At 38.4% G+C, this 24,506-nt stretch overlaps 1 protein-coding gene and 1 long non-coding RNA gene across 12 annotated transcripts in view; one reads left to right on the forward strand and one right to left on the reverse strand.

Annotated features, from left to right (window-relative positions):
- The window catches only part of LOC309652040, a 655,586-nt gene that overhangs the window by 516,577 nt on the left and 114,503 nt on the right, over positions 1–24,506 (forward strand). The gene's annotated exons all lie outside the window — the stretch shown is intronic.
- The window catches only part of IGSF1 (immunoglobulin superfamily member 1), a 456,826-nt gene that overhangs the window by 151,283 nt on the left and 281,037 nt on the right, over positions 1–24,506 (reverse strand). For 10 of the 11 annotated variants that reach the window (XM_082445236.1, XM_082445240.1, XM_082445235.1 and 7 more), the window contains one exon: positions 1,533–1,663. The gene's annotated coding sequence lies outside the window, so the exon portion shown is untranslated. Of the gene's footprint in view, positions 1–1,528; positions 1,664–24,506 lie in introns of all 11 variants that reach the window. The other variant, XM_082445237.1, reaches the window with a different exon arrangement.

Genomic DNA, 24,506 nt, shown 5'->3' on the forward strand with positions numbered 1-24,506 from the left:
CCATTGCATAAAACACTGAGACCATCTGATTTCCTGCCTGGGATCCACGTTGAGAGGGCTGCAAGTAGGTGTACATAGTTGTTCCATAGTATAGGCCAACAGCAGTCAAGTGGGAAGCACAGGTAGAGAAAGCTTTTTGCCTGCCAGAAGCTGAGGGAATTCTCAGGATAGTCATGAGGACAGACAGGTAGGAGACAAGGATTACCATAATGGAGGTGATCAGGGTGAATCCTCCGCAGCCAACAATCAAGATCTGGGTGACCCAGGGGTCTGAGCAAGCCAGTGCCGACAGTAGAGGGATGTCACAGAAGTGAGGAAGGACATGTGGTTGACAGAACGATAGTTGTGTGATGGAAGTTGTCACAGAAACCATGTTAACTAATCCACCAAGGTAGCATCCTGCTACCAATTCGAGACGACGAACTCTAGACATGGTGATGTGGTAGAGCAGTGGGTGACAAATGGCAGTATAGCGGTCATAGGCCATGGAAGCCAAAATGTTGCATTCAGCAGAGGCAAAGATTATGAACAAGCCCATTTGAGTCACACATCCAAGGAAAGAAACAGCCTGCAACTTAGAAAACAAATTTGCTAAAGTCTCTGGGATCATGACAGAAGAGAAACAGACATCAAGAAAGGACAGATTAGAGAGGAAAACATACATGGGGGTGTGGAGGCAGGGACTGACTCCGATCAGGACTACCAGGCCTAGATTCCCCAACACAGTGACAATATAAACAATAAGGAAGACTCCAAATATTAGGACCCCAAGCTGAGGGTTATCTGTCACGCCCAGAAGGATGAGATCAATCAATGTAGATGAATTCTCCATCAACACAAGCTGGGTATTATCCTTGATGAGGTAAGAGTGCTTTTGACATGCTTTAAGTGAGGAAATAATAGAAAACTGGATGATACGGGTAAAACAGTCCCACTCAAAACACATGAATCCACAGCACTCTCCAACCCTTCCCTGCGTCTACAATCTCACTTTAAACACCTTCCCAAATAGTATCACTATTTCCCAAGCATAACATTGGGAAAGTAACGATAGGAGAAAAAAGGGGAAGGAAAAAGAGGTAAAGAAAATTCAGAAAGCAAAAGGAACACAGAAGTAAGAGAGTAAAGGCCTAGGATGCAAAAGACACTTAATATTTGTTGAAGGAATAAATGAAGTAGAAAGAAAAACAGATGTCATCAAGAGATGTTCTTTACTAATACATATATCACAACATTGTAAATCAATTATACCCCAATAAAAATGTTTTAAAAAATAAGAGACTATTAAATTAAAAAAAGAGAGAGAGAGAGATGTACTTTACTGATACAGCACTACAAACTCTTAGAAAATTTGGGGGTATGGAATTCCATTTCACCCTCCCTCACTTTTCCAAATCAATCTCAAGAAATTATTGCAGATGAAGTAACAATATAGTAAATATGTCAACTGATTTCATCGTGACAGACAGCCCCCTCCTCCCTTCAGTATTAGTGACATTGTTTCTGAAAAAGTAGAAGTCACAAATACTCACTATTTTGCTTGGTAAGTAAAGGGTTTTCCAGGACCTTGATCACCTCTTCACTGGTAGATTGTTGCAGAATCAGAATGCCCCGAAATGGCCATCAGAAACTGAACTCAAGGTTATCAGGTATCATTTGGATCCTGTGAAAGAGCAACAGAAAGATTCATGAAGTTGTTGTCTGATCATCACCTGACTGATTCCTTTAACCATGCTTGGGGCAAAGGTTATGCAGCTGCACAAAACTAACTGCAAATTCCACAAGGACTTGTTGGTCAGATCCGTCTGAGCAAAGCGCCAGGTCACAAAATAGTAGGAGTCAGGTGGCACTGAGGCTAAGGGCATGGACTCTGTCCCCCTCTCTTGTGGTCACAGGATATTTCTAATGCTGACTTGCTCCCTCACACAAATGCCTGGGTCTTACCCTGGATGAAGCACCAAACAAGAGAAGGGATAAATCCATACAGATCCATCTCCATTTATACAATTTAAACTAAATCAGAGCCCTTGTGTTTCACTGGATGGCCATCAGCGAGGTGTGTTTAGAAGGGATTCCTGTATTTGGTGAGAGTGTGGACAAGGAAACCTCAGAGGGCTCTCCCAACTTTGATTTAAAAAAAAAAAAAGCCTATCTGTTTCAATTCACCAGAAAACATAGGTTCTTTATTTGGTGTAGTAGTTGAGGTGTCTGATTCTGGAGCTATATGGACCTATTTGAATCCTGGTTTTGGAGATCACTCGTTCTGTGACTTAGGACTTAACCTACCTAAGTGCACTAATCTGTAAAAGAAGGGCACTAATAAGACCTATGTTATGGGGCAATAGCGAAGGTTAAACTAAATATGTTAAGTAAAACACTTGGTACATATTAATTGCTCACTGACTTCTACTCTCTTTATTCCTTTATGACCACTCTTACTTATGTATTTACTATTTTTTTTTCTTCTCCATTTCACTAAATGGAAGCAGAGGTATTGTTTTTTGTATACTATTATCGTTTTAGACCAACAGCAGTGAACCTTAGAGAGACTGGCTGAAGTATAATCTCCATGTTCCACCCCCTAACCATCCCTCAGACACACACACACACACCCCACACAGCAGTTTTGGCCAGAGCAGATGAAAGAAGCATCTTTTACTTGTGGTAGTAATTCACTCCTTTGTGCTCTACCCAAACTGTTGGAGTAAACTCCTGCTGCTTAGCACAGCAGCCTGCCCAGGCGAATATTCAACCTATACCTCCAAAATGGGAAGATTGGAGGAGAAAATCCTGGGCTGAGTGGAGACAATGGATAGAACACTGTTTTGAGAGACAAAAGACATGAGTTCTAGTCCTGGCGCTAATTTGTATTGTCTTTCAGTGGAAAAGCCACTTACCCCCTTTGAGCCCCATATTTTCTCATCTTGAAAATGGAAAAAACAATATCCACCATGACTCTCTTTTAGGGTTGGCATGAGGATCAAATAAGATAATGAATGTGAAAACACTCCGTAAACTCTGAAGGGTGATACAGTACACATGGAACGGATCCCTATTATTCTTCCATCATGGGAGGTGGGAGAGGGAGGAGGAATGCATCAATATGATCATTTTCTGCTGCCTGCTTCAGCTCCTGCTTACAGAGCTGCACTCCTTGCCCTCCCACTCACCCCCTACACACACATCATCTGTTCTGCCTCTCCACTGTGAAAGTTTCAACCTGTGAAGGCTTAAACAAACAGCTCTCGGTTGTACATGTATCTTGAATCACAAAAAAGACAGGTTTTCAACGTTAGTTTCACGTCCTTGTATCATTTTTTAAATTTCCCATTTTAGGCTAACACTATTCCTTGATGTCTGTATCCATTGTAGGCATTCAATAAATATTAGTTGAATGAATAAATGACTCTCTTTTAGTCTTTAGAACATAGTGAAATCTTTTCCCCTTAAAATAAGATTGAATTGCTTTTTCTTCCCCAAAGAAATAAACATACAAAATTAAGACTGTATTAAGGAAATGATTTGATACACCCCATCTGCACATGCTACTGCATTAAGTAGAGTCAATATAACAGCCAGAATGGGTATGTTATTAACTTGGCTAATGTGTCTTGGATATGTACTTATAGGAAATAATCAGGCACTCCTCTTATTTGTTGAAGAAGTAACCTTTCATGTTTAAAAAATGTATTCATGTAAATTTACAGTACCAGCTCTTTAAGAAAAATTTTTTGGTTACCAGTCTTTTCTTCAGTTATGTAGCTCACTGGGAATCTTCCAAAAATAGCATAACATTTAGAATTTAAATAAAAGTTCACTTATTTACTTATTCAATAAAATTTCTTTTTTTAAACATCTTTATTAGAGTATAATTGCTTTACAATGGTGTGTTAGTTTCTGCTTTATAACAAAGTGAATCAGTTATACATATACATATGTCCCCATATCTCTTCGCTCTTGTGTCTCCCTGCCTCCCACCCTCCCTATCCCACCCCTCTAGGTGGTCACAAAGCACCGAGCTGATCTCCCTGTGCTATGCGGCTGCTTCCCAATAGCTATCTATTTTACATTTGGTAGTGTATATATGTCCATGTCACTCTCTCAGTGCAGTCTTCCAAAAGATCATATATTCCAACCCACATATTTCCAGACGAAGAAACAGAAGTCCAGAGAGGTTAACAGACTTGTCTAAGGTCTCACAATGAATTAGTGGCAGAGCTGGTGTTGGAACCCAGATCTCCTTGACCTAATTCAGTGACCTTTTCACATCACTATCTGGCTTTCCCCTTAATTTGTTTTCTGAAATTTTTCTGGATAGGACTTTCACCTTTGGTACATTCATTCTTTCAATAACAGATGAAATAACAGCGTCATCCTCTGTCGCTATATTTGAGCTATACGATCTTGAGAAAGTATCTTGCTCTTTCTGGGTCCTAGTTTCTTCATCAACAAAATGAAGCAGCTAGACTAGGTGGTCTCTGAGGCTCTTTCCAGCTTTGAACTCTAATTTCCCATGGCTCTGTGAGTTAAACTGTACGCACATCATTGGTCATTCTCAATATCTGACTGAGGGATGCTGAAAGAGAAAATTTCTGTAATTCCATGAATCTAGGCTATACAAACCACTCCATCCTACTCTGCTCTCTCAGCCCTCACAGTGACAGAAATGTCATATTGGTGTTTGGTCTTAGCGCGAGGCACTGAGGTAAGAGCATGGGAGGGATGTTTCCAAACTTCCTAGCCACCTTAAGGTAGAAAAGCTCAGTCAAAGATCGGGTTAAAGTGTCCAGGTTATGTCACATTCTAACCGTATAATCTCAGACAATTTTTTCAACCTCTCTGCCATCAATTCCCTTATCTAAAATGGAAATAATTTTACCTAAATTAAATGACTGTTTTGAAGATTAAATAAGAAAAAATATACAAAGTGCTTAACAGATATTTAGGTGCTTAATAAATGTTGCTTTGGCTTCTCCCTAAAAGTCCATTTTTTGTCTTATGATTCCATATATATGAAAGGTCCAGAACAGGAAAATCTACACAGGCAGAAGGTAGATTAGTGGTTGCCAAGGTCTTGAGGAGTGGTGCAGGAATGGTAGGTATGGGGGTTTGTTTGTTTGTTTGTTTGTTTTGATTAAAAGCTATCTGATCCTTAAAAATTTATGGACTTATACTTTTAATAGGTCTTAAACTTTTGACACTTATGTTGCCAAGGACCTTATTGTTCTTTATTTCAATGTCCACCATTATTTGATATTCCCATATGTTTACAAGTTTCTCAGCCTTTCTCTCTTTTTTTGGTGATGAAATGTTCTAAAATTATGGTGAAGGTTGCACAATTCTGAATATACTAAAAACTCTTGAATGTACACACATTCACATGTGCGTATTTTATGGTATGTGAATTACATCTCAATAAATCTGTTACCAAAAAAAGTAATCCTGATGAGTACTAGGGGAAAAAGTCCATTATAGATTGGTCATCCTTGGCTGCATCTAAATCCTTCTACTGACCTACAGCAGAGAGCCCTGGTAAGCACTGGATGAGATCATTAATTTAAAAGTACTTTGAAAAATTTAATAATGATAAAAGAAATGTATTCAAAACAAATGATAAAATCATAATTGGAGAAATAAAGAAATGGAAAGAGACACCTTGCTCCCAAACAGCAAGGCTAAAATATAAGAAAGATGAGACTCTTTAAGTTAATGTATAGATTTAATGCAATATCAATTTAAAATTCTCCAGGATATTTTATAGACTATGACAAATTTATAGTGAAATTCACCTGGAAGAATAAGAAGACAAAAATGCCAAAAAATATTATTTTTAGTAATGATGGAGATAGCCTCTCAAGTTTTAAACTTTATTAAAAATCCATACATATAAAAAGGACCTTCTGGCATTGGGTTAAAAACAAAGATTGATCAATGAAATAGCATATTTTAGAGAAAGAGAACCAAATACATAAAAACGTCTCCAGTTGGCTAGAAAGAATGTGCATACACATACATATATATACACATACAGTAAAGGAAGCACTAACAAATAAATATTATTGGGAAAAGTGTGTATCCATAAAAAGAGAAATAAATTTGGATATGTACCTCACATCATATATTTCAGTAAACTCCAGATCAAAAAGTTAAACATAAAAATCTAAACTGTGAAACTAGAAAAAAAAATGAATAGCATTGTTTATCTAGCTAGTGTAGCCATTGAAAAAATGAAGGTAACATCAAAGCCAAGATGATGTGTTCAAATATGACTAAAAAACTTGTGCACACTGTACTATAACAAAATGAAGATCAAAAAGGAAACAACCAAAAGAGAAAATTATGCAATTGAGCAGAACTTTTAAAACACACCAGTCAGAACATATAAATAAATAATGAAATATATGAGATCAATGTATGAAGCTCACTAGATGAATGGTCAAAAAATGGACAGCATTCACAGTAGGAAACATACTGAGTATGTAATCACATGACAAAACATGTGACCTCAGCATAATACAAATTAAAACACAGTTTCCCAAAAACCTTGGTAGGTATATATATATAATAAAGAGCACTATCAGGAAACAGGTCACCCTGTAAATTGCTGATGGCAATGTTTATTATCTGTCTTGCCATGTAAATTGCTGGTGATATTTCTGAAACACAGCTCTTTCCCCAAGTAATTTTATTTGCAGGAATACATCCCCAAGGATGCAATCCAAAATAAATACAAGTAATTTATGCAAAAATCTTCATTATATTGCTATTTAAATATTCATCTACTGTATATGTATATCTGTAAATCACCATGTTTTATGTTTAGGGGATTCAATTACGTGTAAGACCCAATCCCTCTCCTCAAGGATCCCATAATGTAGCAGGGAAGGCAACTATATGTAAGATAAAGACAAAGAACTACAGCAGCAAAGAAGAAGAACCAATTTTATTCCACGGGGGTGGAGTGGGGTGGGGTTGGGGAGAAAAAAGGTATCATGGAGGAGGTAATATTAAACATGGACCTTGAAAGATGAGTGGGGTTTGGTGCAAGATGGGAATGGTTACAAGACATTTCATGAAAGATTCCAAATGATCAATAGCTGAGGGATGGCTAAACACACCACTGGATATTAACAGGCTGGATGCCTATGTAATCACTAGAAACAACCAAAAGAAATATATTTGTGAGATAACCTCAAGCCACATAAAACCATGATTGTAACTGAAAAATGTCAGACAGGCACTCAGAGTGCTGGATATCCACAATGTTTGATTCAGTAAAGTTGCTCAAGTTTCATAATTTTAAAAAGTCAACACCACTAGATACATATGAGTGCTAAGACAAACCAACAAGCATTTGATCTGATCCTTCTCTGAGATTAAACTCTCAGGGTCAGGAAGGCTGTGAACATTGAGTTCCTGCAGTGTCTTCAGGAAATTAAGAGTGGTAGTTGCTTGTGGTTACTGCAAGGGGCTGGATTCTGTGCTTCACTTTTACATTTCCTATGAACACGAGTCATGTGCTTGACGTGCTCCTCCCTCCTCTATTCACGCTCTTGCCCCCTCATATCCTAGCCCACTAAATCCTCTTCTATTTTAACAAGCAATTGCAATGCCTTGTCTCCAAAATCCATGAGTAATGGGATAGGAGTTAGGAGGACTCAAAACATCTGTCTTGTTTTACTAAGTCTACTAACAGGGAGAAAGAAATGCACCCAGGATTGAGAACCTTAGTTTATGTAAGCTTGGAATTCATCAGCTCTGATTCCTCCCCACTACATTCTTACCCAAATTTATTGAGTGTTCCCCTTGCAGACATAAAATAGAAATGTGAATAGCAATTTGGAGCTACTCAAAGACAATCTTGTTTCTATGCCTGAAATTTTTCAAGTTCTATGCCTCAGACAAACATATAAAAATAGATCAATTTTTACTGTATGACCAAAATCAGTGGCTCTTGGTGAAAAAGCCCACCCCACTGTTCACTATCCTCCACTCCAAATGTAGGGATTTCAACAAAATGCACAATGCCACTAAACTCACCTACAATGTCTTGTCATTTTTATCAAGGACACCTTCAGCACTTCACCCATCTCCCTCAACTGTTTCTTCTGGAAGAACTGAGGCTTTCAGCTTCCTGGACCTCTATCCATATAAGTAGCCACTTATGATCCAACTGTGTAGTATTCAAAACAAGCAATATACATCATATAATACAGAATCATTCTCCTCTGAGAAAATCTGAGGCTAACTGAAAGGCTGCTGTGTAAAAAATCTCTCTTTCCTTAATTATTTCTTATGTTTTAGCAAATGTTAAAAAAAACCTCATGCCACTAATTTTTTTCATCCAAATCCCACTCAAATCTATTCCTACACTTTCATTGTCCTAACACCTCTGTGAGATTAGTAGGCCAGTGTTGGTACACACTTACACATCTGGGCTGACGACGATCAACAGGCCTCAAACTAGAAAGAGCAATGGGAGAGACCTTCAAGATGGCGGAGGAGTAAGATGTGGAGATGACCTTCCTCCCCACAAATACATCAGAAGTACATCTACATGTGGAACAACTCCTACAGAACACCTACAGAACGCTGGCAGAAGATCTCAGACCGCCCAAAAGGCAAGAAACTCCCCATGTACCTGGGTAGGGCAAAAGAAAAAAGAAAAAACAGAGACAAAAGAATAGGGATAGGACCTGCACCAGTGGGAGGGAGCTGTGAAGGAGGAAAGGTTTCCACACACTAGGAAGCCCCTTCGCGGGCGGAGACTGTGGGTGGCGGAGGGGGGGAGCTTCGGAGCCACGGAGGAGAGCGCAGCAACAGGGGTGCGGAGGGCAAAGCGGAGAGATTCCCGCACAGAGGATCGGTGCCGACCAGCACTCTCCAGCCCGAGAGGCTTGTCTGCTCACCCACCGGGGCGGGCGGGGGCTGGGAGCTGAGGCTTGGGCTTCGGAGGTCGGATCGCAGGGAGAGGACTGGGGTTGGCGGCGTGAACACAGCCTGAAGGGGCTAGTGCGCCACAGCTAGCTGGGAGGGAGTCCGAGAAAAAGTCTGGACCTGCCTAAGAGGCAAGCGACCATTGTTTTGGGGTGCATGAGGAGAGGGGATTCCTGCCCCGTGTGCCCACAGAAGGCAGAGCACTGCCTAAGTGAGCTCCACAGATGGGCGCAAGCCACTGCTATCAGCTCAGACCCCATAGACGGGCATGAGACACTAAGGCTGCTGCTGCTGCCACCAAGAAGCCTGTGCGTGAGCACAGGTCACTATCCACACCTGCCCTCCCAGGAGCCTGTGCAGCCGGCCACTGCCAGGGTCCCATGATCCAGGCACAACTTCTCTGGGAGAACACACGGCGTGCCTCAGGCTGTTGCAACGTCATGCTGGCATCTGCCGCCGCAGGATCTCCCTGCATTCTGTACCCCGACCTCTCCGTGGCCTGAGTGAGCCAGAGCCCCCTAATCAGGTGCTCCTCTAACCCCATCTTGTCTGGGCGGGAACAGACGCCCTCAGGCGACCTACATGCAGAGGCGGGTCCAAATCCAAAGCTGAACCCCGGGAGCTGTGCGAACAAAGAAGAGAAAGGGAAATCTCTCACAGCAGCCTCAGGAGCAGCAGATTAAATCTCCACAGTCAACTTGATGTACCCTGAATCTGTGGAATACCTGAATAGAAAACAAATCATTCCAAAATTGAGACGGTGGACTTTGGGAGCAACTGTAGACTTGGGTTTGCTTTCTGCATCTAATTTGTTTCTGGTTCTATGTTTATCTAAGTTTAGTGTTTACAGTCTATTATCATTGGTAGATTTGTTTATTGATTTGGATGCTCTCTTCCTTTTTTTTTTTATATGTACATATATATATTTTGTCTGTATAGTTTTGCTTTAACCATTTGCCCTAGGGTTCTGTCTGTCCATTTTTTTTATTACGTTTTAATTTTTTTTATTTTAAATAATATCTTTTTTATTTTTAAAAACTTTATTTTATTCTATTTCTTTCTTTATTTCTTTCTTTTTTTCTCCCTTTTCTTCGAAGCAGTGTGGCTGACAGGGTCTTGGTGCTCCGGCCACTTGTCAGGTCTGTGCTTCTGAGGTGGGAGAGCCAAGATCAGGACATTGCGCCACCACAGACATCCCTGCTCCAAATAATATCAAATGGTGAAAGCTCTCACAGAGATCTCCATCTCAATGCTAAGACCCAGCTCGTAATAAGGTCACAGACACCTCAAAACACACCATTGGATGCGGTCCTGCCCACCAGAAAGACAAGATCCAGCCTCATCCACCAGAACACAGGCACTAGTCCCCTCCACCAGGAAGCCTACACAACCCACTGAACCAACCTTAGCCATGGGAGGCAGACACCAAAAACAACAGGAACTACAGAACTGCAGCCTGTGAAAAGAAGACCCCAAACACAGTAAGTTAAGCAAAGTGAGAAGACAGAGAAACAAACAGCACATCAAGGAGAAAGGTACAAAACCACCAGACCAAACAAAGGAAGAGGAAGTAAGCAGTCTACCTGAAAAAGAATTCAGAGTAATGATAATAAAGATGATCCAAAATCTTGGAAATAGAATGGAGAAAATACAAGAAACGTTTAACAAGGACTTGGAAGAACTAAAGAGCAAACAATGATGAACAACAAAATAAATGAAATTAAACATTCTCCAGAAGGAATCAATAGCAGAATAACTGAGGCAGAAGAATGGATAAGTGACCTGGAAGATAAAATAGTAGAAATAACTACTGTAGAGAAGGATAAAGAAAAAAGAATGAAAAGAATTGAGGACAATTTTAGAGACCTCTGGGACAACATTAAATGCACCAACATTCGAATAATAGGGGTCCAAGAAGAAGAAGAGAAAAAGAAAGAGACTGAGAAAATATTTGAAGAGATTATAGTTGAAAACTCCCTTAATATGGGAAAGGAAATAGTCAATAAAGTCCAGGAAGCGCAGTGAGTTCCATACAGGCTAAATCCATGGAGAAACATGCCAAGACACATATTAATCAAACTATCAAAAAATGAATACAAAGAAAAAATATTAAAAGCAGCACAGGAAAAACAACAAATAACATACAAGGGAATCCCCATAAGGTTAACAGCTGATCTTTCATCAGAAAATCTACGAGCCAGAAGGGAGTGTCAAGACATATTTAAACTGATGAAAGGGAAAAAACTACAAACAAGATCACTCTACCTAGCAAGGATCTCATTCAGATTTGACAGAGAAATTAAAACCTTTACAGACAAGCAAAATCTAAGAGAATTCAGCACCACCAATACAGCTTTACAACAAATGCTAAAGGAACTTCTCTAGGCAGGAAACACAAGAGAAGGAAAAGACCTACAATAACAAACCCAAAACAATTAAGAAAATGGTAATAGGAACATACATATCGATAATTACCTTAAATGTAAGTGGATTAAATGATCCCACCAAAAGACATAGACTGGCTGAATGGATACAAAAAAAAGATCCATATATATGCTGTCTACAAGAGACCCACTTCACACCTAGGGACACATACAGACTGAAAGTGAGGGGAAGGAAAAATATATTCTATGCAAATGGAAAACAAAAGAAAGCTGGAGTAGCAATTCTCATATCAGACAAAATAGACTTTAAAAAAAAGACTATTACAAGAGACAAAGAAGGACACTATATAATGATCAAGGGATGAATCCAAGAAGAAGATATACCAACTGGAAATATTTATGCACCCAAAATAGGAGCAACTCAGTACATAAGGCAAATGCTAACAGCCATAAAAGGGGAAATCGACAGGAACACAATCATAGTAGGGGACTGTAAAACCTCACTTTCACCAATGGAAAGATCATCCAAAATGAAAATAAATAAGGAAACACAAGATTTAAATGATACATTAAACACGTTGAACTTAATTGATACTTACAGGACATTCCATCTTAAAATAGCAGAATACACTTTTTTCTCAAGTGCTCATGGAACATTCTCCAGGATAGATCATATCTTGGGCCACAAATCAACCCTTGGTAAATTTAAGAAAATTGAAATGATATCAAGTATGTTTTTGGACCACAATATTATGAGACTAGATATCAATTACAGGAAAAAATCTGTAAAAGATACAAACACATGGAGGCTAAAGAATACACTACTTAATAACCAAGACATCACTGAAGAAATCAAAAAATACCAAGAAACAAATGACAATGAAAACACGATGACCCAAAACCTATGGGATGCAGCAAAAGCAGTTCTAAGAGGGAAGTTTACAGCAATAAAATCCTACTTCAAGAAACGAGAAACATCTCAAATAAACAACCTAACCTTACACCTAAAGCAATTAGAGAAAGAAGAAGAAAAAAAAAAACCCTGAAGTTAGCCAAAGGAAAGAAATCATAAAGATCAGACCAGAAATAAATGAAAAAGAAATGAAGAAAACGATAGCAAAGATCAATAAAACTAAAAGCTGGTTCCTTGAGAAGATAAACAAAATTGATAAACCATTAGCCAGACTCATCAAGAAAAAAAGGGAGAAGACTCAAATCAATAGAATTAGAAATGGAAAAGGAGAAGTAACAGCTGACACTGCAGAAATACAAAGGATCATGAGAGATTACTACCAGCAGCTATATGCCAATAAAATGGACCACCTGGAAGAAATGGACAAATTCTTAGAAAAGCACAACCTTCCAAGACGGAACCAGGAAGAAATAGAAAATATAAACAGACCGATCACAATCACTAAAATTGAAACTGTGATTAAAACTCTTCCAACAAAAAAACCCAGGACCAGATGGCTTCACAGGTGAATTCTATCAAACATTTAGAAAAGAGCTAACACTTATCCTTCTCAAACTCTTCCAAAATATTGCAGAGGGAGGAACACTCCCAAACTCATTCTACGAGGCCACCATCACCCTGATACCAAAACCAGACAAAGATGTCACAAAGAAAGAAAACTACAGGCCAATATCACTGATGAACATAGATGCAAAAATCCTCAACAAAATACTAGTAAACAGAATCCAACAGCACATTAAAAGGATCATACACCATGATCAAGTGGGATTTATCCCAGGGATGCAAGGATTCTTCAATATATGCAAATCAATCAATGTGATAAACCATATAACAAATTGAAGGAGAAAAACTATATGATCATCTCATAGATGCTGAAAGAACTTTCGACAAAATTCAGCACCCATTTATGATAAAACCCTCCAAAAAGTAGGCAAAGAGGGAACTTACCTCAACATAATAAAGGCAATGTATGACAAACCCACTGACAACATTGTTCTCAATGGTGAAAAACTGAAACCATTTCCTCTAAGATCAGGAACAAGACAAGATTGTACACTCTCACCACTATTATTCAACATAGTTTTGGAAGTTTTACCCACAGCAATCAGAGAAGAGAAAGAAATAAAAGGAATCCAAATCGGAAAAGAAGAATTAAAACTGTCACATTTTGCAGGTGACGTGATACAATATATCGAGAATCCTAAAGATGTTACCAGAAAAATACTAGAGCTGATCAATTAATTTGGTAAAGTAGCAGTATATAAAATTAATGCACAGAAATCTCTTGTATTCCTATACACTAATGATGAAAAATCTGAAAGAGAAATTAAGGAAATATTCCCATTTACCTTTGCAACAAAAACAATAAAATACCTAGGAATAAACCTACCTAAGGAGACATAAGACCTGTATGCTGAAAACTATAAGACACTGATGAAAGAAATTAAAGATGATACAAACAGATGGAGAGATATACCATGTTCTTGGATTGGAAGAATCAACACTGTGAAAATGACTATACTACCCAAAGCAATCTACAGATTCAATGCAATCCCTATCAAACTACCAATGGCATTTTTCACAGGACTAGAACAAAAAATTTTACAATTCGTATGGAAACACAAAAGACCCCGAATAGCCAAAGCAATCTTGAGAACGAAAAACGGAGCTGGAGTAATCAGGGAGCCTGAGTTTAGTCTATACTACAAAGCTACAGTAATCAAGACAGTATGGTACTGGCACAAAAGCAGAAATATAGATCAATGGAACAGGATAGAAAGCCCAGAGGTAAGCCCACACACATATGTTCACCTTATTTTTGATAAAGGAGGCAAGAATATACAAGGGAGAACATACAGCTTCTTCAATAAGTGGTGCTTTGAAAACTAGACAGCTACATGTAAAAGTATGAAATTAGAACACTCGCTAACATTATACACAAAAATAAACTCAAATTGATTAAAGACCTAAATGTAAGGCCAGACACTATAAATCTCTTAGAGGAAAACATAGGCAGAACACTCTATGACATAAATCACAGCAAGATCCTTTTTGACTCACCTCCTAGAGAAATGGAAATAAAAACAAAAATAAACAAATGGGACCTAATGAAACTTAAAAGCTTTTGCACAGCAAAGGAAACCATAAACAAGATGAAAAGACAACCCTCAGAATGGGAGAAAATATTTGCAAATGAAGCAACTGACAAAGGATTAATCTCCAAAATTTACAAGCAGCTCATGTAGCTCAATATCAAAAAAACAAACAACCCAATCCAAAAATGGGCAGAAGACCTAAATAGACATTTCTCCAAAGAAGATATACAGATTGTCAACAAACACATGAAAGGATGCTCAACATCACTAATCGTTAGAGAAATGCAAATCAAAACTACAATGAGGTATCACCTCACACCGGTCAGAATGGCCATCATCCAAAAATCTACAAACAATAAATGCTGGAGCAGGTGTGGAGAAAAGGGGACCCTCTTGCACTGTTGGTGAGAACGTAAATTGATACAGCCACTATGGAGAACAGTATGGAGGTTCCTTTAAAAAGTAGAAATAGAACTACCATACGACCCAGCAATCCCACTACTGGGCATATACCCTGAGAAGACCATAATTCAGAAAGAGTCATGTACCAAAATGTTCATTGCAGCTCTATTTACCATAGCCAGGACATGGAAGCAACCCAAGTGTCCATTGACAGATGATGGATAAAGAAGATGTGGCACATATATACAATGGAATATTACTCAGCCATATAAAGAAATGAAATTGAGTTATTTGTAGTGAGGTGTATGGACCTAGAGACTGTCATACTGCGTGAAGTAGGTCAGTAAGAGAAAAATAAATACTGTATGCTAACACATATATAAGGAATCTAAAAAAAAAAGAAAAAAGCATATGGTTATGAAGAGCCTAGGGGCAGGACAGGAATAAAGGCACAGACATAGAGAATGGACTTGAGGACAGGGGGAGGGGGAAGGGTAAGCTGCGATGAAGTGAGAGAGTGGCATGGACTTATATGTACTACCAAATGTAAATTAGATAGATAGTGGGAAGCAGCCACATAGCACAGGGAGCTCAGCTCGGTGCTTTGTGACCACCTAGAGGGGTGGGATATGGAGGTTGTGAGGGAGATGCAAGAGGGAGGAGATATGGGGATATATGTATATGTATAGCTTATTCACTTTGTTATAAAGCAAAAACTAACACACCATTGTGAAGCAATTATATTCCAATAAAGATGTTAAAAGAAAAAGAAAAAAAAATACCCATTGGAAAAAAAAAAAAAGAAGATTCAATGAGTTTAAATTCATTGACATGTTTCAGGGCAGTCCACTATGCCCAAAATATAGTATTGGACGAGACGCAAGAGGGAAGGGATATGGGGATATATGTATATGTATTCACTTTGATTCACCTTGTTATAAAGCAGAAACTAACACACCATTGTAAAGCAATTATACTCTAATAAAGATGTTAAATAAATAAATAATAAAGTTGAAAATATATTGGCTTTGAAGTACAACAAAACTGAGTCTGAATCTTGTATTTACTACTAACTAGCAGTTTTACTTTGGCAAAGTTGTCCTCTCTGAACCTCACCTTTCTTGTCTGTAAACAGGTGATAGTAATACTAACCTCATATGCTATCGTGATGATTAAATATGAAACATAGGTAAAGCACATGGCAGATGACAGCTTCTCAATAAATGGTGGTCATTATTAGCTGCTATGTAGGTTAATACATTGTAGCTTTCTCTTCAGAACATATTTGTTCATTAATTAGTTATAAATACTCTCTCTTTCTAGCTCTCAAAATAAACATAGATCTTCTCTACTTTCCCAAAGAATAGCTTGGCAATAGTGCAATTAATTTATTAGCAACCTGATTTTACACAGAAGGAAACCAAAGTTATATGACTAGTGTAACGTCATACAGTGAGTTAGTGACAGAGCTGAATCTAAAACCCAGGTCATCTCATCCCCAGTTCAGCAGATTTTATGCACTCAACTGATACCCCTTAGACTAGGCTGTACTGCTATTAACAGTTTGTGGTGTCAGGCAATAATAACAATTATTTTCGTTCACTTTTTTTTTTAACATCTTTATTGGAGTATACTTGCTTTACAATGGTGTGTTAGTTTCTGCTTTATAACAAAGTGAATCAGCTATACATATACATATGTTCCCATATCTCTTCCCTCTTGCGTCTCCCTCCCTCCCACCCTCCATATCCCACCCCTCTAGGTGGTCACAGAGCACCAAGCTGATCTCCCTGTGCTATGTGGCTGCTTCCCACTAGCTATCTATTTTACGTTTGGTAGTGTATATGTGTCCATGCCACTCTCTCACTTACCCTTCCCCCTCCCCTTGTCCTGTATTGCTTATCTAAGTCTATGCAAGAAGAGCAAAATAGAATACTGGAAATCTGAGTAATTCAGACTAAAGCTTTTTTTCTACGTTTGGGGCAAAAGAGCCAAATGAAAAATACTTGGGCAGTTGCAGAAGAAGCAGGGCAAATTAATGTCCATGCTTACTTCCCCATATATACTCTTGTCCTCCTCCAGTTAGTCTGACCATCTGAGTGAAGGGTGCCACTCTCTATCTAGCCAGAAACCTAGGAGTCACACTTAACACCTTAATATCAATACCTCCTTTCTCCACTCCTCCCTTATCCAAAGGTAACCAAGTCCTTCTAACTCTATCTTCTAAATTCTGTTCAATACTTTCTAACCCCTCTACTAGGTGAAAATTTTTTCTCACCTGGAAACTGCAAAAATCTTCTAATTGATCTCTATTTGGCTTTTCTTAGGCCTCTAAAATAAATTTATTATGCACATCCAGTTGGTCTTTTAAGACAAAAATTGGAATATGTATGGAAAAAGTGAAAATTTATGTACTATTATTATGTATCTTGTCCTGTATACCTCTTTTCCTTGAGTCACTAATTATCATTTTGACTTGACTAATTTGCTACATAATTATTTTCACTTTTCCCACAAACACTATCAGATGTTAAGACTACAAATATCATTTCTTCCAAATAATAAAATGTCAGATTAATTTATTCAACAAATATTTACTGAGGGTCTATTATGTCCTAGGCACTAGAAATGCTTAGTGAACAAGACAGACAATATCCCTATTTTTATGAAACATGCATACTTGTAGATGAAGAAATATAATAAACAAATATATAAATATATAATATAATGAAAGTGCTACAATAAACTTGTTAAATGCCATGATGAAAAAGGGTTTCCAGTTAAATGCAGTGGATTAGACATTCATATTTATCTATAAATGACATAAAAGAACTATTTTAGAGCCGTAAACCCATGAGAACAAAACAGGAAAGAGTATGAAAACAGCAGCATTTTAGGAAATGGAAAGCTAAGGAGCAAATATTAACTGATTAGCAGACCCAAGGAACCTGAATCCTAAACCAGCAGTGAGAAAATGAACAATACAATTTGTACCAACAAACTCCCAAAAGGCTCAGAAACTAGCAGCATCAAGTCAGCATCCGGTACTTCTATAAGTGAGGGTAAAAGTGGAGCCAAAAACATGGGAATTAGTAGATAAGTGATTTGTGAAGCAATTAGGCCTCCAAATCCCCTTCTTTATTCTTTGCAGCTGGGTAATTCCCCTACGTACTTCCCTCTCACAAAAGACTAGAGACTTATTCTCTGATAATTAAAATAGGAGTTCTGTCTTAGAACTGAGTGTAAGATTAGGTGAAAGTCTAGCTATATACTGCATGTTGAGACCACCAGCCCTCTTCCACTTGGTTCTCAGAAACCTACAGCCAAGGCTTGTATCCCCCAAGTAGAAGATTAGAAGATTATTTTCTGAGAGAATTTGACCAGACTTACAGAAAATTATCTGAACATAATTAGGGGTTCACCAAAGGAAAGAATCCAGCCAAATCATCCTATAGTAGGGCCCACCATAACAAAAAGTTTTCATCGTGCTTTTCATGCCCCATTCAAATATAACCAAACATTCAAGGATCCCAAGACATATGATTTGTTTTTAATTCTCTCATGAAAGGAAGAGATCAAAACAAATGAGGAAAAAAAGCAACTCAGAGGAAACATTTCAGGAAGATGAGAACCTTAAAAATCTTTAAGATCATCAGAAATATAAAAGAAGATATTGTAGTCATTAAACAAGAATAGTATATTATTTTTTAAATGGGAATTAAATAAAAGAGTTCTTGGATATTTTAAATGACAGCAGAAATAAAGCTTCAGTAGAAGTAGTGGAAAATGAAGTTGAAAGATTCTCACAAAAACTAGACCAAAGAAACAGAGACAGAAAATAAGAAAAAAAAATTTTTTTTAATTTAGAAAACCAAACCAGGAGGTTTGGGATAGGTTTGATAGGAATGAAAGGTTTTTCTGAAAGAGAACAGTGAAAATGGAGGAGAGGAAATTATCAAAGAAATCATTTAAAATTCCCAGAACTGAAGAAATAGTTTCCAGATTAAAAGGGCCAATTGAGTACCCAGCAATACTGATGCAAGTAGATTCACACTAAGGCATGCCATACTGAAATATAAGAATACTGGAAACCAAGAGAAGATTATATTTGAATGGCAGAAGTTGAGTAGGAAGGCACAGATGAATAAGGGCCACAGAGATGACCATAGTCATGGCATTGCATATAACCACTATATCCAATCCATCATACTCTGCCTGATCTACTCTAAAAGGTCATCCAGTATCCAAAGACTTCTATTTACCTCCACTGTACCCTCTTAGCCCAATCCAATTGTCTTTCTCTTAGATTACTACAGTAGCCTATAACTGGGCTCTCTGTCTTTACTCTGGCCCCCTATAGTCCATCGTCCAGAATCATCTTTGCAAAGTGTAAATCAGACCCCTTTTCTTCCTTTCTTAATCCTATCAATGGCTTTCCACTGCTTCCAGAATTAAGTCCAGACACTTCACCATAGCATTCTGGACTCCACCATTAGATGTCCTTGAATATCTTTTGACATCATCATCTATCTGTCTCTCTCATTACTTCCAGACGCATTGATTTAATTTACATTCTATGAACATGCCCACTACATTTCCAGCTTAGGTCTTTTGCACTAGTCTCTATCTGCAATCTCCAGCTCTTTCTCATCACTCATTACTTAGGTCTCAGCTCACTTGTCACTTCCTCAGAGAAAATTTCCCTGATCAACTTACCTAAAGCAGTCACTGACCCAGCAATTCTCTACACCATTTTATTCCAGCATTTATTCTAGCTATTATCGGCTAAAATTATGTTTTTAAATTCATCTCTCTCTATATATTTATTATCTGTATTCTCCCACAAGAATATAAGTGCCATATGGGCAAAAGTGAATTTGCCTATCACTTTGCATGTTCATAGGTGCTCAATAAATATTGCCTGAATTAACTTTCTAATGGATTAACCACCAAGAGTTCATAGACCTTAACACAGTAACAGAATAGAGTTGCAGATTTACATGGTGACATAGTGGCCACATATTAGATAATCCGAAAGGCATCCCATGGCTGAGGAAAAAATGATAAACAGGCTCATCAATGTCACACCTGAAGAGAAACCAATAGCTTCGAACTCTGCTATAATGTCCTCTAGCTTCTTTGTTCCCATGACTAAGGAGTAGCAAACATGCAGAAAAGACATGCTAGTGAGTAAGAAATACACAAATGGTGTAAAATGGAGTATGTATGTGCAAGGTAGGGGTGATTATTTTGGTACAAAAGAGGGTAATCAAGCCCAGTTCCTCACTATAGCAATAGAAAAAATAATTTTTATTGCCCCTCAAAAAGAGACCCCTGAAGAGCCAGGCTCTAACGGGTTCTCAAGAACGTAAACTCAAATTGGTGGTATTAGATTTCCTTTCTTTACAGATCACATGGCAAGCCCAGTTTAGGAGAGAGTACTTGTCTTAGTCTGCTAAGGCTGCCATAACAAAATACCACTGAGTGGTTTAAACAACAGAAATTTATTTTCTCACAGTTCTGGAGGCTAGAAGTTGCAGATCAGGGTGCCAGCATGGTCAATTAATGGTGAGAGCTCTGTTCCCAGCTTGCAAACAACCACCTTCTTGCTGTGTCCTCACATGGCAGAAAGAGCGAGAGAGAGAGTGCACTCTGATGTCTCTTTTTATCAGACATCTAATACTAATCCCATCATGAGGTGCCCACACTCATAACCTCATCTAAACCTAATTACCTCCAAAAGGTCCCATCTCCCAATGCCATCACACTGGGGGTTAGGGCTTCAACATATGGATTTGGGTGGGGGGACACAATTCAGTCCATAGCAGTAATGAAACTGATAGAGAAAAGAGGCAAAGTGTAAGGCAGGCCTGCCAGATGATACAGTTGAATGAAAGAGTCTACAATTACATTCCTCTCAAGATTTATCTATTGGTGGAGCTCACTAAAGCACTCCTACATTTCCAATTATCCAACTCCCAGCACTCCCCTCTCCATCCTACTACCCTTCCAAACCATCATGTGGTAAATACAAAGATTGTTATATTCTAAAGTTATCTGATGGGATCAAGTTACATAGCCAGGAAAGGAATTCCTTCGTGTTTAATAGATCATAAATCCAATATGCATATTAGGAAAATAATACGTTCAAAGTCACACTGAAAATAAGATTTCAAGCCGGATTTGAGACCAGAGCTCTTGTCTCCCAGCAAAAGGCTTTTCCCTCTGAAGATGCAGCTATTGTCCCAAGAGACCCATGCCTCAGGTTGGTTCTGAAAGAATACCATAGAGATTTAAGGGCTGCTGAAACCTTGGGTCACTGTGACCCTTACACTGTACTTCGTTGTTGAATTCTGTCTTTCACTTCATCTAAGTAACTGAAAATCAGGAAGATCCTCCTTCTCTACCAACCTTGAATCTCATTAGGGAAGAAGTACACTGTGTACTTGTTCCCTTGGCACTTCAGGTGGCAAATTTCATCCTTTCCCAGGCCAATTAGAAGCTTGCAAGTACCTTGTTCCCTTGCCAGCTGTCTTCAAGGACAGTGTGCTCCCTAAGACCCACATGACAACAAATATTACTTAACAGACCAATAATTCCATACCGCAGTTGAAAATATCAAGATTACTACTGAGATTGAAGCATTGACTAGAAAAGAGTCCCAATGATCTCCTGATTATGAAGCAATTATGGGTATAGGAACTGTCACCTCCCCTAAACTTATGTTCTCCAGGACATCTTTTATGATAAAACCCACCTAACTCTGACTACTCAATTCCTCTACTTTGCATTCTATTGTTTGCTTTTGTTCAGTTGTTGCTTTAAAAGACTACTTTGGGATGCAGAGCTGTCATCGTACAAGTATGTGTTTGTTCTCCCTAACCAACTTGTGTGTTCTGTATAGCTGCTTCTGAGTGTGGTCTTCATTACCTGTGCTTTATCTGTTCTAAATTTCTCTTTCCTGCATTTCTTTTCACTGACAAAATAATCTAATGTTATGGGGAAGCATAAAAGCTAAGGGTTGGCAAAATATGGCTCATGCACCAAAAAAGCAAGCTGAATAGCAAAATGTGACACCATCTGCTATGATTCTCTGTGATAATAGGAACTAAATGGTTTAACTCTGACGCCCAAATATCTCCCTACTGATCTCCCTTCAATAGTCCCGCTAGGTCCCAGCGTCTTCTTATGTAGCTGCCAACAAGACCTTCATAAATTGATAATTGGATGGAACAGGGATGATGTAGGTAATCTAACACTTGCTCTCTCAGCTTTCTCACTCCTCTCAGTATTTTTTGTTTTTATTTTTGTTTTTTTGCTGTAAAGGATGTTTGTGGAGGGGAAAGAGAAACAGGTAAGAAGGTGAGTCAATCCTAGATCCTTGGGCCCCCTCTCCCAACTGGATGAGAGAGAAGAGGGGAGACCTATGGGATGCTTCTCTCACTTCATTTCCTCTTCTCTAATCCTGAAGAAGAGCTTTAATACAGCCTCTTTCTCCCATTAGTGAAACAATGAATTAATGGATAATCTGTTTGTCCACCCTGAAGAGGTTGCCATTAAAGGTAGAAACAGAGATTGGCTCCAATTTAGTTGACAAGCTGATAACAATTCCTAGTGTTTTTCAAAAACTTCTATTAATCAGATTACTTAAAGCTATGTTTAATCTTTTTCTCTCCCTTCTGCTGCTTACCTTTACTACCACCTCCAGATGACCCCTCTTCCCTAACACCTCTTCTATAATAAGCCCCCTACCCCCACACATAGCATAGGTGAACCGATCAGGCAGAATGTAATTTTATTGTCACAAACTCTTTCTAAGCTAGAAATAGAAAAACTTCATGAATTATACATCAAAGCACATACACCAAACCCACTGTGTTAGGTGAAAAGAAATTGTACTATTTCTACTACCCACCTTCTAGTCATATATGATCACATTTCCACCACAACCCGCATAAATGTACCCAATTAGAAATCATAGAATTGTCAAGTGTCAGAGTGGGAAGGGAGTGTAGAGATAATTTAGTCTAACCCTCTCATTTTTACAGAGGATAAAACTAATACCCAGAGAAAGGGCTTTCCAAAGGTCACTCAGGTAGTTGAGAATATAAGTTCAACTAAAACCATGGCCATGTTTATGATCCTCTGTGTCAAAACAAACATATATTCAACTAAGAATTTAAGGGTATTTGGATCCATCCTCCAAACGAGGAAGTATCAATCTTTTCAAAGCAAAAACGACCCCATTCATCATATCTGAACATCCCTGCTCTTTTCTGTACTGCTTTGCTGCTATTGTCAATTCCCAGGACTCTTTCCTTCCCTGGCCTCTGAACAGCCCCCACGAATGAGCAATTCCTAAACGCATTTGCTATGACGTTTGCAAAGGCAGCCACTCCGAGAAAAGGTCAGTGTCACTGTTCTCTGTTTCCAAATATGTCCCTTTAAAGAATCAGACATTACAATACTGAATACCAATTGCCTAAAGACTTAGAAATCTCCTCTAGGAAAGTTCAAGGCTCCTGAAAAAATGGAAAATCCAGTGAAGTTTGTGAAGTGATTTACCAAATTGGAAAAGGAACACAGAAGGGGAATGAAGAGACACCATTTTTCTACTGGCCTGGGGAATTGCGCTGATGGGTTCACAAGAGAGTGACATGACTCCTCATTCCTCTGTCTTTATACTCAGCCATTTCTCTAGTGAGTTGGAAAGTCAGGCAAGCCCCACACATGCTCCCTGGTCACTAGAAATAGCGAGTCGGGTTTCTAGGGGGCCTCCAAACATAGAAGTAGAGCCACAAAGGAAAGAAGTAATTATTTATAGCTATTTTGCTTTGTACTTCTGATGTTAGTTCTTACCTGGTACCTGTCAGTCAGCTCTGATCTCTGAATTTCCCACGACAGAAAATGATGCTTACTATTTCTCTTAGATGTTGCCAAGCATCCTTAATCATATGGTATACACAAAAACCTTCACAACCATACCCAACCTATTACTTTCTAGTCTTACCTTCTACCACTTTCTCCTGTGCTATAGTTAGTCTCGCTTTCTACCACTATCTCCTGTGCTACAGCCCACACTAGACAACTCTAAGTTACTGCACGCATCTTGTATTTTGAGGACTCACACTTTTTTCCCCTCTATATCTTTACAAATTGTGTTTCAAATTGCTAGAATGCCTCCATCCCATCCTCCATTTCATTATGTAAAACATATTTTTAAGCTATTTTCTCTTTAAAGTCTTCCATGATCCCTACCCCTACCCCAAATTAATTGCTCTATAAATAATTTCTATTCTTCTATTAATTCAATCATTCACAAATTGTTGAGTATGAACAATTTGTCAAGCACTTTGCTAAGCACTGGGAATATAACAGTAGGTAGACATATTCCCTATCCTTATAGAATTTATAGGATAATAGGAAAAATAAGTATTTGCAGTACTTTTCATAGGAGATGTATACATGGCTATGGGATGTCACTGCAAGGATGTGACATAGTCTTGAGAGGTCAGAAAAGGTATACCTTCGAAGGAGCATTTAAATTGAGAACTGAAATAAAAACATGAGTTAGCCAAATATAAAGGCTGTTCCCTTCCAGAAAGAGAATATAAACATATGAAAAAAACAATAAGGCAAGAAGGAATTTGGTATTTTCAAGAAACTGAAAGAAGGGGAAAGTGGCACAACGTGAGAATTCAGAAGAAAGCCAGG

This window comes from Balaenoptera physalus, assembly GCF_965194825.1.
Source record: "Balaenoptera physalus genome assembly, chromosome: X".
Taxonomy (NCBI): domain Eukaryota; kingdom Metazoa; phylum Chordata; class Mammalia; order Artiodactyla; family Balaenopteridae; genus Balaenoptera; species Balaenoptera physalus.